Consider the following 6,645-nt stretch of genomic DNA (forward strand, 5'->3'; position numbering starts at 1 on the left):
TGTAATGGTTTTTGCATTAAAATATATTTTATCAGAGATTAATATTGTTTCTCCTGATTTTTTTCTGGTTTCCATTTGCTTGGTATGTATTTTTCCACCCTTTCATTTTTAGTCCTTCCTTATCTTCACTTTTCAGGTGTGTCTCCTGTAGACAGCATATTGATTGACTTTCTTTGTAAATCCAATCTGCTACTCTTTTTATTTTCAGTGGTGCATTTAAACCATTCACATTCAGTACAATTATTGAGGGACAAAGTTTTATTGCTATAATTTTTTTTAGTTCTTTTTGGTGTAGTTGCTGGTTACTTTGGTCCATCCTGCTTTCTGTGACACGTCTGTAAGAAGGATGTCTCTCAGTGTTTCCTGCAACACTGGTCTTGTTTTTACAAACTCCCTTAGGTTCTGCTTTTCTGAGAATATCTTGATCTCGCATATTTGGTGGACAGTTTTGCTGGGTATAGTATTCTTAGTTGACAGTTTTGGTCTTTGAATGTTCAATATATGTCATTCCATTGTCTTCTCGCTTTCATGGTTTTTGCTGAGAAATTGGCCGTTAATCTTATTTGCTCTCCGTTATAGGTTACTCTTTGTTTCTCTTTAGCTGCTTTCAGATCTCTGTTTTGCTTCTGGCAAATTTGATTATGATATGCCTTAGTTTTGTGTTTTGGGGTCTATTCCATATGGTATTCACTCAGCTTCTTGAATATATATTCTCTCATTCTTCATAGTTCCTGGAAATTTTTTTTTTCTGATAATACTTCCACCACATTTTTGGTGTCTTTACTTGCTTCTTCCTATCCCGGGATTCTAATTATGCACATGTTATTCCTCTTGATGGTGTCCCAAATAATTCTTAGGTTTTCTTCTTTTTCCTTCCTTTTTGATTCTGCTTTCTTATTCTAGCAGATCATTGGTGACAATTCTATCTTCTTTTCACTGGTTCTGTGTTCCATTTCTTCATCTCTATTCATATGTCCTTCCAACATGTTGACAGCATGAGAAACATTGATTCTAATATTTTGAATTTTGTTTGTTTGTTTTTGTTTTGTTTTTCCAGAGTTTTTAAAGCCTTTTTTGTTTTATCTGTGTTGTTTTGGATGTTTTTTAAGCTCTTCTTGGTTTTTGCTTACAGTGTCCTGTAATTCTTCAAGTTTGTCTCTTACCCATTGAAAATATTCCATTATTGTTCTTTTAAATTCTGTGTCAGAAAATGCCATCAGACTTTCTGGCTTCAAGAAATCAATTGTTACTGTGTCATTTTAGGGGAGTGACGTCTTGCTTTGGGTTTGTGTAGGGTGTAAGGGAGCCTCTTTTTTATGTGACATTGCTATGATACTGTTTTTCACTCCTGAGGCAATAACAGGTTCTTGGTCTGATGTCACTGCTCCAGAGTAGGGTGGGACAGCTACCCTGCCTGGGTTACTCTCTGAACTTCTGATTAAAGGGAAGTTTTGCTTCATTTTGCAAGAGAAAATGCCTGTGAATTATCAGCTTCCTCTGTCACACAACTGCTGCAGCTAGGCCAGTCCAAGTTGCTCTGGGCTAAAGGCAACTCATACTTTGGGAAGAAAGAGGAAATAAAATGTGTTCGTCTCTGGTGCAGTTCAGAGGAGTGGTAGTGGATCATCCTCTAGGCGTTGGGGTTGGTGCATCCAGGCTGTGGTGCCTGTCCTCCAGATGGCAGGTCCAGGACCTCTTGAGGGCATGGACAGAACTTCCAAGTACTAGGGGTGGGAATTCCAGACAGCAGGACTGTGCCTTCTTGGAAAAGGACCATGGGAGCTTTCAGATGGCATGTGCTTCAGATAAGATCATTCAGGATTTCATGGGTCTAGGGGGCAGGGCTGGGTGCCTCCTATTGGAGGGGGTCAGGGCCCTGTCAGGAAGTGGTGCCACGACCTAGTGCTCCAGGCAAGAGACCAGTACAGGGCATAATAAGAAATTTTTAAGTCAGGTACCTACTTAATTGACTATATGCACAGATACACAAGTGACACACAGAGATGCAGGCTATGGATGGGGAGATGCAGGCCTATTTGACCGTCTATAAACCAATTAGTTCACGCTAGTCATATTTTCCTTTTTCAAAGTAAAAATAAAAGCTATTTAGAAAATCTCTAAATTCTCTTTCTGAGCTAGAATTCCGAGTTACATTTCACAATATTGATGGTTATTCATGAAGGTTTATTTCTTACCCACCCCCCACCTTTTTCTGCCTAAGAGACCATTGTATGTTACTTTATACAACTTGATGTCATTTCTATTAATCTTTTTAACCTACCATTAATCTTTGTATTTATAGGATCATAGCATATGCATGCAACATTACATATCTTGCTTCATCTTTGTGAATTTGAGCATAAAAAAACCCTGAAGCTATAAGTGTGCTATGAGCAGTGCTCCTCCTCTTTTTGGAAGCTGACCTCAGAAATGATGTCAGAGTCCTGGGAGAAACTACTCATATCCTAAAAAACTAAATGGAAAGATGTGGTCCATTTATTCATCAAAAACACAATTAGCTCTATTACCTCCTTAAAGAGTAATATAAACTATCTCAGTCAGGAATGCGAGGGGGAGAGCCCCAACCTTTTGTGTTTGTAGTAACTAAAAGACTGAAATAAATACTCTACACTTTTATGAAAATAAAAAGTTTCAAAGCTCCATCTCACATACTTTGAGCACATAGCCTAGAGGTATTGGTCCTTGGAGAAGGATATCATGTTTGAAAGGGTGGAGGGACAGCTCAGGAGAGTCAGTAAGTGGAATAATGGGTATAGATGTGTCTGAGTCAGCGAGACTTGTTCAAGATAGGGTTGGGATTCAGAAATGTTGTACAAAGGATGGCTAAGAGTCACAGATAACTCGACAGTACATAATAACAACGATTTTTTGCTATAAGGGGAATTCTTTTTTTTTTCTTCAGAATTGTGATTGGAGTTTTGAAAAGAATAATTCATTAAACAGCTGTTAAAAATTTAATTGTGATACTGTAATATAAAAATGAAATAACATAGTTCATGTTTAGGACGATAAACAAGTAATTTCAAGTTTATTTAAATTTGTATTATCTTCTAACTCCATCTTTACCAATTTTTTTCTGGGTTTAGGGTCTCATATGAGCTTAGAAAAACAGGGGTGCAGTAAAATCTTTATATGCGTCTTAATACAATTTGGGAAATATTTTAATTGAAACGTCCATACTCTGTTCTGCATGCTTTGTCAGCTAGACAATTCTGATTGAACTGGACAGCCCCTGTGGCTTGTTAATTAGTACTTTAAGCCCAAGCTTCATTATCTTCATGCTCTGAATGCTGACATGGACCTGTTTTCTACAAAATAGTTTGCCAAGATCTTTTTTCTTTTAGAAGTAGCCAATTTGAGCACAGTATTATGGTGTGCTAAATTTGGTTACTTGCGTTCATCTGAAATTATCCATAAATACTTTATGAAGATAATAATTTTAATGTAAGAAATTGCAAATATAGCTTAATTTACTGGTTGTTTCTTGATGGAGATAACTGTTTATGACAAAGATAAAAATATATCTTACATTTGGTTCTATAGAGAAATAAAACCAATGAGATTCATTATAAGAGTTATAGTCAAAATACTCCTTTTATAATTTGGGCATATTTTCATCAGAAGCCAAACCCTAGAAAAAACACATTATGCTTACTAAAGCAGAGGGTAAGTGGAGGACAAAAGCCCTCAACAAGATGGATTAACACAGTGGAGCAACAATGGGCTCAAACATATCAGTGTTTGAAGATGGCAATATTTCATTCCACCATCTACAAGGGTGCTCCAAATTGAAACCAACTTCAAAATACTAAACCAAAAGAATTATGAGTAATTAACATTCACAAAAAATTATTTGGTATTAGTAATATCATTTTTATTTTTAGTAAGAGACAAATTGCAATGTCTAGTAAAAAGCTGCTACTAACCCTCCTTCATCTCTATTCTCCCTTCTATTTTTTCTTAACAAATTGTCATCAGAGTTCCTTTATTTGAGTGGATTTTTTTATTTAAGCAAATAGCAATAAGCTAATTTTATTGTATATAGATTTTTCTCATAATAAAATAAGAGATATGAAAATATAATTAATATAATGTTAAAATAAAAATAATAGTTCTCTATGTTAAATATATAGATATATGAGTGGCCATCTTTTGAAAAATTGGATTAAATTTTAAAATATCAATTAAAGAAGAATGCTTAATTCCTCTCAAACAATAAATTTCAATATAAGTTCCTAAAGACTAAGATTAAAAAGAATCTTTTGTCTTTATCGTTACAATGCACATAAAATGGACATTCAATTCAGATCTACTTTTCTGGTAGAAACATACTATGAAAGTACTTACAAAATATTATTAGTTTGTAAAATCCAAGCTTCTATCAAATCTCTTGTTTATCCAGAATAAGCTTGAATAAAACAATATTGAGATCTTTTTTGTAAAAAAACATAGCACTATTTGTGTTTGATGGATCTTGGCTGAAAGCAGAGTACCAAAGAAATGTTTGTCTATGCTTCATTGAGTATACAAATGTGTTAAACTGTGTACATCACAATAAATTGTGGCTAACCTTGAGAAGAATGGAAATCCCAGCTTATTAGCTTGTATTCATATGAAACCTATACTTAGACTATGAACGAGTTTTCAGAATAAAGCAAGGAAACACTGAAGGTCCAAAATCAGGAAAGAAGTATGCCAGGGATATGTCTTGTGTCCATATGTATGCAGGAAAGATCATTCAAGAGGCTGAACTTTAGGGGATGAATGTGGTATCAAGATTGAAGGAAGACTCATCAACAACCCGTGTTATGCAAGACACAAGCTTGCTTGCTGAAACTGAGAAGCATCTGAAACATTTGCTGCTGAAGATCAGGATTATGGTCTTTAATATAGAGTGAAGCTCAACATCAAGAAGACAAAATTCTCACCACTGGGCCAATTGGCAGCACCAAGACAGATGGAGAAGAGATTTAGGATGTTAACAATTTCAGCTTGCTCAGCTCCACAATCAACACTTTGGCACTAGGAGTCAAGAAATGAAAAGACAAATTGTATTGGGAAAATCTGTCAGAGATCTCTCTACAGTGTTAAGGAGCAATGATGTCAGTCTAGAGATGCAGCTGATCCAAGCCGTGGTCTTTGCAATTACTTGCTATGCATCAGAGGACTGGACAATGATTAAGAGTGACAGAAGACTTTATGCCTTTTAGTTATGGTGCTGGAGTAAATTATTGAACATACTATAGACTGACAAGGAAACAAGCAGATCTGTCTTAGAGAGGGTAAAACCGAGTTTTTGCTTAGAGGCAAAAATTCTGAAGCTCCCTCTAAGAGCATTTGGGCATGCTTTCAGGAGGGTCCAGTCCTTGGAGAAGGACATCATACTTGGAAGGGTTGAGTATAGGAGTAGAAGATCCTGGATGAGATGGTTTAACACAGTAATTGGTGTAATAGGGGTATGTGTGTCTGTGACATTGAGATTGACTCAGGGCAGCGCAGGGTACAGAACTGTTGTACATAGGGTAACTATAAGTTGCACATGACTTGATGATATATAACAACAACTTGTGTTTGATTCAGATTTCAACTCTTTCTAGATACCCAAAATAATTTGTCATCCCTAAAAAGATCCAGGTCTGTGAAGTAAAGAAGAACAATATAATGAATGGATATTAAGATTCTCCAGGAAAAATAGTATTTAATGGAATTTTCAACACCTGTTGCCAAAATTTCTGAGACTTTGATTTTTTAGTTCTATTGAAGCATTTCAAAAACAAGAGACACATTCCCTTAACAGAAGTTTTGTTGTTGTTAAGGCCACCATGTTGACAAAATTTTAAAAGGTTTTATAAACTGTAAGTAGACTCAATCCTAGTAATGCAGTAATTATGAAAGCAGATATAAATATAAACCTCTAAGACCGCATCGTATAAGAATATGGGGTACGATACTATCAAGTAAAGAATAATATGAAAACAATTATCAAGAACATAATCTAGATGATTAAATAGAGATTTACATAGATTTGGAAAACATTTAAAGAAAGGAAAGTAAATTCAAGCAGGTAATACTTTCAGTATGAGCTGAGGATTAACAAAAAAATAACAACCCAAAAGTAAAATAAACAAACAGATAACCTAGGAAAGATTAGAGGCATTAAAAAAAACAGTAACAATTTCACAAGTAGAACAAGTATGACATTTCAAACTGGGAAACCAGATAGCTCTCTTTTGGATGTTTACCTTTTAAAGGTTTATAAAATATCTTTGGGAATTAAATTGAATGTCCCAAAAATATGTATTACAAGTAATAATCCTAAAACATGGTCATTTTCTCATTTGGTAATATATTTTCTTTGCTGTGTCAATGTGACAATATAGAGTATGTTGTTGGTTTTTTTCTCCTCTTTTTAAAAAAGCAAGTTTTATTAACAAGAAAGAGTCTCCTTAATTAATATGAGTTACATTTTTAATATTAAATAGGATAAGATGCTGATAAACCCATGTGTTTATTAATCTACAGTCTAATCCAATTTTGGCCTCAGAAATGCAAATGATTGCCATATATATTTTAATAGGCAAAGGTCAAATTATTGTTTTTAAAAATAACCATGTTCAAAATCAT

The sequence above is a fragment of the Elephantulus edwardii genome, unplaced genomic scaffold (assembly GCF_000299155.1).
Source record: "Elephantulus edwardii isolate Elephantulus edwardi_28Jun2011 unplaced genomic scaffold, EleEdw1.0 scaffold00110, whole genome shotgun sequence".
Classification (NCBI taxonomy): Eukaryota; Metazoa; Chordata; class Mammalia; order Macroscelidea; family Macroscelididae; genus Elephantulus; species Elephantulus edwardii.